Raw genomic sequence first — 14465 nt, forward strand, 5'->3', positions numbered from 1 at the left:
TTAGACCTTCCGAGCAATGGCCCCAGAACTGTCAACCCGGGCGAAAACAAGTTTAACACCCCCAACAAGCCAAAAGGCAAAACCCGGGAAAAGCCACACTTAAAAAACTTTGGGCCTACCTGGAATTCAGTCCAAATGCGCTCTGCAGCTAGGCCCCAACTCCCCTTTTCCACCATGGATTTCCTGTAAAACAAATTCAATCAACATTAGAATGTGCCAGCAGTGCTCACAGACCCCAAAACCCACCCCCAACAACCTAAAAGCCCCCCAAACAGCACCCCAAAGACAGGCAAGTGATCAAAAGCGCAAAAACTTTTTCTGCTCCGATTTGCTCCAAACCACTTTTAGCCGGTATTACACCTTCCAAGCAAGGCCCCCAGACCCGTGAACCCGGGCAAAAACAAGTTTCACCCCCCCAAAAAGCCGAAAAGCAAAACAGGGGAAAAGCAACACTTAGGAAACTTTGGGCCTACCTGGAATGCAGTCCAAATGAGCTCTGCAGCTAGGCCCTAACTCCCCTTTTCCACCACGGATTTTCTGAAAAACAAATGCAATCAACATTAGACTGTGGCAGCAGTGCTCCCAGACCCCAAAACCCACCCCAAAAACCTGGAAGCCCCCCAAACAGCACCCCAAAGACAGGCAAGTGAGCAAAAATGCAATATACTTTTTCACCTCCGATTTTCTCCAAACCACTTTTATCCGGTATTAGACCTTCACAGCAATGCCCCAGACCCGTCAACCTACCCGCAAAGAAGTAGAACACCCCCACAAGTGCAGAGTCTTTCTTCATTGGGCGTAATCCAGCCATCTGCTTTGAGGGAAATAGGAGTCTGGAGGAGGAGGATAGAGGAGCATGTTCTTGTGAACTTGTGAACCTGAGGAATGCAGACTGCGGCACCGTCAAATCAATAAGCAAATAAGTGAAGACAGTTCTGCTGATGGGCTTGTTTTTGTGATTAGGTGATTAAAGGTTTTTTTATATAGATTTTGCAAAACAAAGAAAGACAGACACACAGGAATAAAAGTGAATAAGGACGAAAAAGAAAGTTAGTGATTCATTGACTCATTTTCAGGGCTCGGTGTCAGGGAAGAAGAGCTCGTCCTCAAACTCTGCGAATTCAGACGGGAGTAAGTCAGTTAACAGAGAAGAACTTCCCTCATCTAAGTTGGGGTCCTCCTCGTCTTCTTCCTGCGTGCATTCTCGTATTTTGTCATCTGGTGGTATGAAGTACTGATTCATCTTGATCATTGTTAACCTCTCCACATTTTTGGGCGAGAGGCGGGTCCTTTTTGAAGTTACAATGCCACCAGCAGCACTGAAAACACGTTCAGAAGACACGCTTGCGAGTGGGCAAGACAAGTAATTTATAGCCAGGTTGGTGATCTCTGGCCACACATCTCTTGTTCCATGCCAATACGCCAATGGGTCATGATGAACATAGACCTCTGTTGAGTCATTCAGATAGGCCTGCACCATCAACTCAAGGTTCTCCAGGGTTCCTCCACTTTGCTTACTTTTTTCTGGGACCTTTTGAGAAGCAAACCCAAGCTGAGTTAGCCAATCCTCTTCTTCACACAATATTACTGTTGTGTCTGGTGCAGATGATACGGTTGCTGGTGTCGTTAACGGCTGAGAGGGAAAATCACTCACTTCTGCCACAGCCACAGATGCAGAAGTGGATTTTTTTGACTCCGGATGGCCTGCTGATGCTGATGTACTGCCTTTTCCTTCAATTTCCTGCCGTTCTCTTTCAAACCACAGAAAGCTCCTGAGGCGAAAGCCGGGAGACTTGCCCTGATTGTTTTAAAAATTATTGTTTTGTATTGCTGATTTTACCTGCTGTCCTCACTCGGCACTGAGCACTTCCCCCCCCCTTCTCAGCCTCACCGATATCACCGCGCAGCCGACATAAACGCTGCCGGGGATTTGACTAAAACTTACTTTGGCTGCCATCACCGAGGCCACATAGGCCATGCCCACCTGACGGAGGCCACGCCCCCGCCCGCTATTTAAGCCGCGCCAGCCCTCGCACGCATTAGCCTACAGAAAGCTCCTGAGGCGGAAGCCGGGAGACTTACCCTGATTGTTTTAAAAATTATTGTTTTGTATTGCTGATTTTACCTGCTGTCCTCACTCGGCACTGAGCACTTTCCCCCCCTTCTCAGCCTCGCCGATACCACCGCGCAGCCGACATAAACGCTGCCGCGGATTTGACTAAAACTTACTTTGGCCGCCATCACCGAGGCCACATAGGCCACGCCCACCTGACAGAGGCCACGCCCCCCACCCGCTATTTAAGCCGCGCCAGCCCTCGCACGCATTAGCCTACAGAAAGCCCCTGAGGCGGAAGCCGGGAGACTTGCCCTGATTGTTTTAAAAATTATTGTTTTGTATTGCTGATCTTACCTGCTGTCCTCACTCGGCACTGAGCACTTTCCCCCCCCCTTCTCAGCCTCGCCGATATCACGGCGGAGCCGACATAAACGCTGCCGTGGATTTGACTAAAACTTACTTTGGCCGCCATCACCGAGGCCACATAGGCTACGCCCACCTGACGGAGGCCACGCCCCCCACCCGCTATTTAAGCCGCGCCAGCCCTCGCACGCATTAGCCACAGAAAGCTCCTGAAGCGGAAGCCGGGAGACTTGCCCTGATTGTTTTAAAAATTATTGTTTTGTATTGCTGATTTTACCTACTGTCCTCACTTGGCACTGAGCACTTTCCCCCCCTTCTCAGCCTCGCCGATATCACCGCGCAGCCGACATAAATGCTGCCGCGGATTTGACTAAAACTTACTTTGGCTGCCATCACCGAGGCTACATAGGCCACGCCCACCTGATGGAGGCCACGCCCCCTGCCCGCTCTCCCCCCCCTTTCAAAATGTGCCTCGGCCTGACGCGCAGCGGGCGCGCCAAAGGCGCGCCTAAGGCAAGCCCGTCTGCGCCCGTCATTGCCAAGACATCGCCTCTCGCCTGTCCCCCTGGCCAAACTCTAAGGGAATACAACTATTACAATAGGGAGTTTCTCTTCACTCTGAACCCTGGCCAGTGCCGTGACGAGACATCAGGCTGCCTCGGACAGACATGCCTACGATATAAGTCATGTAACTTTGCAACACACAGCCCCTGTCCATCTGGCCACAGTGTCAACTTGCCTAAATATACCCCTCTCACTGTCCTCCAACTAAACGTTAGGTCGCTCGTGAAACATCATTTAGAGGTAAATACCCTCCTAACTGACGAGAGCCCCGATATTCTATTTATATGTGAAACCTGGCTCCATGACGACATGACCAGTCTTCCGAACCTCACGTTACCAGACGGCTTCTTAATGAAGACTCTTAACCGAGACACTAGAGGTGGCGGCATAGCAGTCATCTATAAAAAGCAATATTTGTGTTCCTTTACCAAGGAAGACATCTGGGGTTGTGAAAGTGCCCGCTTCAAAATCACGACGGGCCCCCACTTTACCCTGTCAGGGCTTTACATCTATCGACCCCCTGGATCTGCCTCCAAGTTCATCAAAGCACTCCTAGAAGTGGCAAACGCCTTGGTGGTGAGTTTGGCTAACATCACCATACTAGGAGATCTTAATCTCCACTTTGACTCGACACTAGACCCGATCATTAAAAATGTTTTGGCGGAGGAGGAGCCTAGCTCGCGTCCGAGATGGCCGCGTTTTAGCTCGGCTCCGTTCGCCTGCCTGTTTTAATCGCCTATCCTGTCGTTATCCTGCCCCGGGAAGCCCTCTTTGCTGTGCTGTAGTGCGAAGACGCCTTGCAGGCACTCACCCTTTGCTCCGGTGGTCCTGGGTGCCGTGGATCCTGTGCGGCGCTCCCGCTCGCTTCGGAGCTCCGGGGCGGGCTGGCCTGGACCTCTCGGCGGCGCCCGGACGGGACGGAGCACGATGATCAGCCCTTGATGGCGCAGTGGACGTGGTCGTGGAGGCCGTTGTGCGTGTAGGCCGGCTGTGCTTGCTGGCCGACTCCGGTGGGCCGGAGGCCTTGGGTGGAGGCGCTGCCGTCCATTGGCTGGGCTACTCGTATATCTGGCTTGCTCCCCCTTTGTTCTCCGGTCCGGCCATTTTGATTTCTTCCGCCCGGACTCGGAGACCGGGACCGGCGGCACTGGGGAGCCGGCGATTACCCTTCTTCTGGTGGCCCTCCTTCCTGCCCCGGGATGCCCTGCCGCCGGTCGGCTGGTCTTCATTTGTCTCGCTGCTGCCCCGACGGAGGTTGCCGGCCGCCGCGGCCTCGCCGGGCTTCCAAGATGGCGGCCGACCCTGAGTGTCTCAGCCGGGCCTGGACGAGCGCTGGAGGCCCGCCGCATGGCCCGGGTGCCGGATGTGGTAAAGGTTCTCCTACACTTCTGGATATCCTGGATGCCCTGCACTCCTGGCGAGCTTCTGTGGCTGCACCCATTTTCGCTCTGGAGGCGGATCCTCTCTTCGGGCCGTTTGGGCCCCCAGCCTCGGGGGTGGCCTCACCGTTGCTGGGTGCGGCTGGAAATATCCTGGGAAGTGTGGCCCCGGCGACAGCCGCGTCTGTGGGTGTACGGGGTTCCGTTGCCCTTCATCGTCCTGTGCGGTCTCCTTTGCCGCTGGTCTGGGGGCCGGATTCTGTCTGGCCTGGACTCGATGACTCTTCCTGCCCCTTCTCGCCTCGGCTGGCCGGCCATGGCTCCTGCGCCAACCCAGCTGGGTCGGCCTCGCTTGAACTGTCCCTGGAACTGTGCCTGCGATGTGTGCGATGTACCATGACTTTCCTGGATCTTCCGTGTTTTACTCCACGTGCCTTATCCGGACTGCCGTCAGATCTCCCTGTTCTATGCCTTCGGTTCTTCGCGGTCTGGTTCTCGTTGGATCGGACGGCTATGACTTTGGACAAACAAGGACAGGGTTGATATATATTTGCCTCTATGTGCGGTAGTCTTGTATTGGTTGGATGATCGGCATGTTACGGTATGATTATGTGTGACTTTAAGGTGCTCCTGGAGTGTATCCTGATAATTTTGACTTCCCGTGGGCTCTGCCCTTTTTCTCAGGCGGGTGGGTGGGTGCAGATAATACTGTCCCTTGGCCCTCTCCCGTGTGTGATTCCTTCCCTTTTCCTTTCCCCTCCCCCGTTTTTGTCCTTTGTTTCTGTCCTGTCTTTGCTCTTCTATATTTCGGGTTCTAATTAGGGCGACAGGCACGCTGCCGGGGGGTAGGCCATAGCCTTCTGCAGGGGTGCAGGGTGGGCTTGTGGGGTGGGCGGGGGGGTCTGTCATTTTGGGGGGTCTTTTTCCTCCCCTTTTTTCTCCCTTTTTTGTTCTATGGCTCTTTAGTATTCACTGTTTCGGGACTCTGTCTCGTCATGTGTCCCCCTGGTGTATTTTGGATGCATTTACCTTCCGGTTGTACTGTGATTGTGGTTCGCTATGTGTTCTATCATCAACCTTTAATGTATGCTGTGTACCGGATTTTGTTTTCCTGCCTGTCGCCGGGGGGCGCGTGATTGGGTAGGAGTCCCTTCTCTTTCCTTTTTCTTCCTTCCCCTCCCTCTTTGTGAGGGGTTTCTTTCCTTATGTTGGGGTGCGTATCGTATTGTTTTTTACGGTGGGGTCCTTTTTTTGTACTTAGGTTTGTCAAGTCGGGTGGTTGCTGTGGTGGGTGGGCGCTGGACGGCGAACGCCATTGCCTCTCCTTGTGGTCCTCCGATTGGGCTTGTACTTGTTGCTATGTTTACTTCATGTTGGTTTTATCCTGTATTTTTATGATCGCCGGACCGCGGCTCACCACGGCCCCTCCCTTGTTGTTGGATTCACTGCCCGTCATGATCCTGTACTCCCCGCCCTGTAAAAAAAAGAAAATTACCCTTCTAATTTCCTGTTCCTGCTGATTGCTCTATGGCTTTTGGTGTATCTCCTGTTTTCTTGCCGTCATATCCTGTGTACACTTTTATATTGCTACTTATGCTTTCGCTATGTGGTGGCCAGCCCGTTGGGTTGTAGGCCCGTATTTGTGAGCACTCTTTGTACAATAAAGGTTTTTAAAAAAAAAAAAAAAAAAAAAAAATGTTTTGGCGGACTTTGCTGCCTTACAACTCAACTCTCTAATTCATACTGCCACTCACTCAGCTGGACATATATTAGACCCCGTCTTCACTAACATCCCGGAGGTCAGGGCTGACCTGCCCAAGCCTATGGGTTGGACAGATCACTATCTCATTAAAACTAATATGGTAGTTAGGGAACTGCCCAACAAAGAGGAGCTAACTTGTCGTCTAAAAAGACCTTGGCATAAACTTTTAACCAGCGATCTCCAGTCTACTCTAGGAGAATTTCACTACGAGGCAAATATGGATATTAACATTACATATGCTGCCTTCCATGACTGGATTACAAGAGCATTAGATGCCCTCATTCCAGCCAAATGGACCATATGGCGCTGTTCCCCCTCTAACCCATGGTACAACGACACTCTGAAAGCCATGCGGAAAGAATGCAAAAAAGCCGAGCGAATCTGGAGAAGGGAGTACAATAATAAGGACAAAGTATCCTATTTGTCCAAATTAAAACTCTACCACAAAGCTATTCGCTCTGCGCGCGCCTCCTTCTACGCTGAAGAAATCAATTCAAGCCTGAATCCCACCAAAGTCATTTTTAAATTGGTGCAAGAATTGCAAAGTAGTAAAACCCCTGCCTCCTGTATCACCTCCACGCAACAGTGTGAGGACCTTGCTACTTACTTTATAGAAAAAGTGCAAAAAATGTACAGGTTATTCCCGCAGCACTTCCCTGCTCCACCTAACCCTATTAATACAAGCACCAATGGCACTATACTGACATTGATACCTGAAATCCCATACGATGACCTAAATATACTCTGCAGGAAAGTTAAGTCTGGTTCTCCAGCAGACCCCATGAGGCCATCTCAATTTCTTGAATCCTTGGATTTCTTCATACCTTCCCTAGCCTCCATACTTAATCGTTCCTTTTCTTCGGCTGAGGTTCTAGCTGTCTGGAAACAAGCATGGGTTTCCCCATCATTAAAAAGCCCACTCTTGACCCTACCAAACTAGAAAACTATAGACCGATCTCGCTGCTCCCATGGGTGTCCAAAATTGCAGAGGCCTATGTAAACAATGTGCTGTCCCACCTAATGGCTCAAAACAACGTCTTGGACCCATCTCAAAATGGGTTCAGGCCGGGACATAGTACTGAGTCGGCCCTCCTGTCCACTACCGAACATCTCCGGACTATCCTTGATGCCGGTCGGAGTGCTGCGCTGGTATTGCTCGATCTCAGCGCAGCCTTTGCTACGGTTTCCCATAACATCTTGCTAACTCGTCTGGAGACAATAGGGATAACCGGTCTTGCCCTGGAGTGGTTCCGCTCATTTCTGAAGGACAGATCCTTCCGGGTATCAGCCCTCCCGTTTCTCTCCCAGCCCCATTCCATCGGCCAGGGAGTTCCCCAGGGCTCTGCACTTAGTCCATCCCTTTTCAATCTTTATGTACAGCCACTCGCGGCAGTGGCTAAGGAGTGGGACCTTACGCTGGTGTCATACGCAGACGACACGCAGCTAGTCATCACTCTCACCGAAGGCCCTTCGATCTCGGCTTCGAGATTTAGGGATGGCCTGGCTGCAGTAGCCCAGTGGATGATGGACAACTGCCTGCAGCTTAATGCTGGTAAAACGGAGGTGCTGCTCCTCGGGAGGAATACCAGTTATTGGAATGAGCACTGGTGGCCCTCTTCATTGGGCGCCATCCCGCCACCCAAATCCTTGGTCAAAAATCTGGGCGTCTGGATGGACTCCTCGCTTAGTTTCCAGACCCACACGAAAAAAGTGGCTGCCACTTGTGTGGGCCTGCTGAGGAGCCTTAACCCGATACTCAGCTTTTTTGACTCAAAAATCCGTCAGCTCATTGTTCAATCCATCATCCTTTCACGACTGGACTATGCTAGTGTTCTACTTCTGGGCGCCAATAAAGCGGAGATAGCTCGATTTCAATGCGTACAGAACTCAGCGGCTAGAGCCTTGGTGGGTCTCCCCCGCAGGTGCTCAGTCAGAGCTACCATTCGGAAACTACATTGGCTGCCCATCGAATCTCGGATTCAATTCAAAACCCTGACTATGGCCTTCAAGATTCTCAAATCCAGATGCCCAGAACTCTTGCGCCCGCTCTTAACATCCTATGCGCCACAGCACAACTTGCGCTCATTAGGCCAGCACCTAGTGACTGTACCCCGTACTAGGCTCTGCCGTTTGGGTGGCCGCTCCTTTAGGGTTCTAGGAGCTAAGCTCTGGAACTCCTTGCCGCCAAACATTCGTTCCTTGGATAATCTGGCTGCCTTCCGAAAGGCTATTAGGACCTATCTGTTCCCCCCCTCCTAGGATTCCCTCCCCCTCCCTTTCCCTTCTCAGGATAGCTTCTGTGGCTATTCAGCGCCGGGACGCCTCGTTGCTGGGGCAACTGTTTTGCGCTTAACCAAATAGTTAACATAACATTACATAACAAACCAAGTGGCTGACACAGCTAGACAATGTTTGTACTTTGTAACATCTGCGTCATCAAAAGGAAAGAATACTCTGCCTGCCACTGCCTTTTTGTACCGTGGATCCAGAATAGTAGCAGAAATGTAATGCTGTTCTGTGTGGATCTTTTCAAGACGTTCATCGCGAAGTAGGCTCTGTAATAACTTCTCCGCCAACTCAAATGCTTCTTGCTTTCCATCTTTTTGAAACGTAGAAGACACCGCCTTCAGTTTGTCCTCTAGCATGCGTAACAATGGGATAGCTTTTCCCAAATTACAGTCCTCCCTGCTGACTGCATGCGTGAAGACCTCAAAAGGACGAAGCATGTCTGTCAGGCTTTTAACTAGCTCCCATTGCTCCACCTGTATCCTCAGGTCTATCATAGGTGTACCCAGTTTAAAGAAATACTGATCGACTACCGCATTCTGCTCATACAGACGCTCAAGCATGTAGAAGGTTGAGTTCCAACGTGTTACCACGTTCTGGATGAGTGCTTTTACTGGCACTTTACGTTCATGTTGCAGGCACCTCAGCTGCTTCCGGGCCTTAAAAGAATGGTTGAAATGTGTGCACATGATGTAATAGCCTGACAGTAGGTTGACCACAGACGTAGGGCATTAGGACCCTGTGGGTCGCAGGGCAGTGACCAGGTCACTGGACACCACATCCTGTAGGGACAGGAAGAGGACAGTACAACTACGACCAAGGAAGAGGACAGACGTGCATGACACGCTCCCTGCTCGATGAATAAACAAAGATATAACCACCAACCTGGTGTCCTGTGTTCCATGCGCTATAGGCGACCAGCAACGATATGACATCTGGCGACGAGGGTAACTGACGGATTCATACGTGCAGAAAGGCGGACGAAAGCGAAACGGCGAAAGAAAGAGCGTTCAATAACAAGCGCTAGTGCCCGAAATTGGAAGCGCGAGGTTCTCTCGCTTGAAAATCAAAGCGCGAGGTCTCGCGAGAGGGGCACATCTCGGCGGCCATCACACAGTCAGGCAAGGAAAGCCAATCAGGGCATTGAAGCAACGCGGCGGCCATCTTAGAAACAGGCAACGCGAGATTTCGATCGTGAAATCTCGGGTGAACACGGCGGCCATTTTGCGTTGGGACACAAAAGGAAAGTACCATTGAAAGTGCATGGCGGCCATTTTAAAGACAGGCAAAATCGAAGAATAAGCAGAACACAGGGGAAATAAAGAAGAAAAAGAATAGGAGGCACAAAAAGAGCCTCACAGTAACAGAGATTAAAAGGGGAAACAAAAGAAAAAGTGCAAGAAACTACAAACACCCCAGACAGAAAAAAAAAGAAGAAAAGAGCATCAAAGCAAAAATAACAAAAGATGCCTGATACAAAACAAAGTGCACAGTATCGCAGACCGATGCCATTCAGCATATCAGAGCCACAAGTGGGAATAAGATGGGAAAAGTGGATTGTGAAATTTGAACGATACATGGAAGCAACAGATGTAGTCGAAGATAAAAAGCTAGGACTATTCCTAAATCTGGCAGGAGATGACATAGATGACCTTCTAATAACGCTCCCAAAGAGCGAGAGGAGCACATACAAAGGACTAATAAAGTGTCTAACAAGCAAATTCGATCCTCAAAGAAACATTGACTTTGAAAGATATAGCTTCAACATAGCTTTTCAACAGCCGGAGGTGTCAATGGATGATTTCGCAACGAGGCTAAGGAAACTGGTAGCACATTGCGAATTTGAAAAGTACGACAATGAACAGGCGATCCGTCTAAGATTGATAGAAGGCTGTCGTGACACAGACTTTCGTACCAGAATACTGAAGGAACCAACCACACTAGAAAGGATTCTGGATCTAGCGAGAGCAGAGGCAAGAGCAATGGCGCACGCAAGACAGATGGACCGACGAGAGGAGCAAGTCCACAGAATGACAGACAAGAGTAGAACTGGAAGCTGGAAGAAAGGGTCGAAGGACCAGGCGACAAGAAAACAAGAGTCCCGGTGCTACAGGTGCGGCCTGGAATTTCCGCATCGAGGAACATGCCCAGCATTTGGTCAGATATGTCGAAAATGCAACAGAAGCAACCACTTCGCCACCATGTGCCAAGGAATGCAATTCAAAAGTGAAAGGGGAAGGCCAGGGAGGCAAAGAATACCAACTAACCGACATGTGCGCCACATGGAAGCGACCACAAGGAGCTCGTCGCTGGAGTCGGGAGATGAAAAAAGAAGAAACAACCGAGAGAGTGGAACGCCTCTACCTCATGTCCACAGACGAAGAACACAAGGAAGAGCACATCAGACTGGTGGATAAGCAGTCAATAAAGAAGACGGACTGGGTGACCATTGAAGTAGGGCCACACCAAGCAGAATTTGTGCTAGACAGCGGGCCACATGCAACATCATGTGCGCCACTGAATACGAAAAAATGAAGAGAAAACCGCACCTGCAACCATCAAGTGTACGAGTGTTCACTTGGGGTGCACAAAATCCAGTGACAAACATGGGAAAATTCACAGACACCATGACGCACAAGGGCAAGACAGTCACAGAAGAAATTCATGTACTACGAGGAGATATTCCCGCACCATGTCTACTGAGCAATGTCACAGCGAAGGTCATTGGCCTGTTACAGATGACATATCACATATCCGACAAAGGAAACATCCTAGAGGAGTACCCGAAATTAACAAAAGGACTTGGAAAGCTGAAAGGACGACAGATCACCCTACACATAAACGAGTCAGTCAGACCTGTCGCCCAACACCACAGGAGGGTACCGATTCACTTACAACCGCAGGTAGAAGAAGAAATAAAGGCACTGCTAGAGCAAGACATCATAGAGCCGGCGGAAGGGCCCACGCCGTGGGTGTCCCCAATAGTTGCTGTACCAAAAAAGGACAGTGCACAAATAAGGATATGTGTGGACATGAGAATTCCCAACACAGCCATTGAAAGAGAACGCCATCCGGGGCCACATCTAGATGACATGATTAGCTGCTTGACGGGAATGAGAAGGTTTTCCAAGCTAGACTTATGCAAAGGGTACCATCAACTAGAGCTGGACCAACAGTCAAGGTACATAACGACATTCTCAACACACCTAGGTCTGTTTCGCTACAAGCGATTAAGCTTTGGAATATCGTCAGCAGCTGAAGTCTTCCAAGAAACGATCAGACAAATAATTAGGCCGATAAAAAACAGCCTGAATTACAGCGATGACATCCTGGTGTTTGGCAAGTCAGATGAGGAACACGACAAAGCACTGAGGAAAGTATGCTCACAACTAGAGGAGGTGGGCCTGACAGTCAACAAAAAGAAATGTGAATTGGGAAGAGAGGAGCTGGTGTTCTTTGGACACATCTTCTCGAAAAAAGGAATGAGACCAGATCGCAGCAAGGTGGTCACTCTAGAAAAGGCAAAAGAACCAAAAGATGTAGCTGAAGTGCGCTCATTCCGTGGCCTTGCCAGCTACTGTGCGAGATACATAAAGGACTTCGCAACAGTAAGCACCCCTCTACGAGAACTCACGAAGCAGGGCCAAACATTTGAATGGACCGCAGAGTGCAGCAAGGCATTTGAAGAGATAAGGGCGTCAGTAACGGCAGTGGACCACCTAGCATATTTTGACCCGAACTTATGCACCGAGTTGACAGTGGATGCCAGCCCAGTAGGTCTGGGTGCAATACTGGCGCAGCACGAGCCGGGACGAGACTCGCCACGACGGATTGTAGCATATGGAAGCAAGAGCCTGTCAGACATCGAGAGAGCATACTCTCAACCAGAAAAAGAGAGTCTGGCAGTAGTATGGGCATGTGAGCACTACCACATGTTCGTCTATGGGAAGCCATTCACGATTGTTACAGATCACCAGGCACTAGTTGCCATATACGGAAATCCAAATGCCAAGATACCACCAAGAATTGAGCGATGGGGAATCAGGCTGATGGACTACAACTTCAAAATTGTCCACAAGCCCGTAAAAGAGAACAACCCAGCTGACTACATGTCAAGACACCCACTACCGTATCGAGAAAATGGCACCACCATGGCAGAGGAATACCTAAATTTCATCCTACAACAAAACACTCCGGTGTCAATAACGATTGCAGAACTAGAGCGATAAACAAAAAGAGACCCGACAATGCAGGCAATAGGGAACGTGATGCGGCAGCAGAGATGGAGACACATCAACAACAACACCCCCACAGGCGAAGGAGTCATGAAAGAAGAACTACTGGCTTTCAAAAAGATAAGTGAAGAATTATCTGAAACTGAGAACGGAATTTTGATGAGAGGATCAAGAATAGTGACACCTCACAGACTAAGAAAAAGAACAATTGAACTAGCTCACGAATCGCATCGAGGCATTGTAGCGACAAAGAAGATGTTGAGAGAAAAGGTGTGGTTTCCAGGACTAGACAACATGGTGGAAGAAGAAGTAGCACACTGTCATGTCAGTCAAGTGACGGGACCACCCTCCAAACCAGCACCTTTATAAATGTCAGAACTGCCTCCAGCCGTATGGACAGAGTTGGCAGCAGATTTCTATGGACCACTAGAGACCGGGAGATATCTGCTAGTAGTCATTGATGAATTCTCAAGATTCCCAATTGTGAGAGAAATACCATCAACCTCGGCAAACGCCACGTTACCAGCATTAGACGATATATTTGCTGCCTGGGGCTCCCCACAAACACTAAAGACAGACAATGGACCTCCATTTTCAGGAGAAGAATTCCGTCGATTTATGGAATATCTGGGAATAAAGCATCGGAAAATAACACCCCTGTGGCCGCAGGCCAACGGGATGGCAGAACGATTTATGGGAACTATAAAGAAAGCAGTCCAAAGAGCAAAACTGACACAGATATCAATTGGACAAGCATTATGTCAAGTGCTGAGAGACTACAGAAATACCCCTCACAGTTCCACAGGTCGATGTCCAGCGGAACTAGTATTGGGAAGATCAAGCAAAACAAGACTGCCTCAAATGGATGCAAAGGGGAGCACGGATCGAAGTGACATAATGGAAAGAGATCAAGAAGCCAAGAGGAAAATTAAAGAATATGCTGACAAGAAGAGACACGCATCTGAACATCAGTTACAGGAAGGGGACCTGGTGTTGGTGAAACAGAGACAACAACGGAAGTCAGACAGCCCATTTTCAAAAGATCCGCTAGTAGTGACCAAAGTAAAGGGATCAATGGTGACGGCAGAATCTGATCATCAAAGAATAACAAGAAACAGCTCCCACTTCAAGGAACTGAAAGGGGAAGATGAAGGACAAATGGAAAAAACAACGAAAGTGGAAAACAGCGAGCAAGAAAACAGCAGAGAGACAAGACCAAGCAGAGTGAAGGATGCCACAAAGACTAATTGAAGGGATGTAGAACGAAGAATATCTCTCTCTCTCTCTCTCCTTATCTTTATCAGCACCAGAAAACGAAAAGGAGATGACGATAAGGAACACTGATGTTTATGCATGTGACACAAGCTTTGTTTGCGACAAAGGGGGAGATATAATAGCCTGACAGTAGGTTGACCACAGACGTAGGGCATTAGGACCCTGTGGGTCGCAGGGCAGTGACCAGGTCACTGGACACCACATCCTGTAGGGACAGGAAGAGGACAGTACAACTACGACCAAAGAAGAGGACAGATGTGCATGACACGCTCCCCGCTCGACGAATAAAGAAAGATATAACCACCAACCTGGTGTCCTGTGTTCCATGCGCTATAGGCGACCAGCAACGATGTGACACATTCTTCGGCAGGTGGTCAGTAACTCGTAGACTGGACTTTCTTCATGCAAGAATTTTTTTAAAACCAGGTTTATACAGTGCGCCAAACACGGCACTCTGAAATAGTTACCCATATCCATGGCCTTAACTACATTGGCCCCATTATCCGTGGAAACATAACCAATCATGCGTTTTCTTGGGGACAGCC

The sequence above is a fragment of the Lissotriton helveticus genome, chromosome 2_1 (assembly GCF_964261635.1).
Source record: "Lissotriton helveticus chromosome 2_1, aLisHel1.1, whole genome shotgun sequence".
Classification (NCBI taxonomy): domain Eukaryota; kingdom Metazoa; phylum Chordata; class Amphibia; order Caudata; family Salamandridae; genus Lissotriton; species Lissotriton helveticus.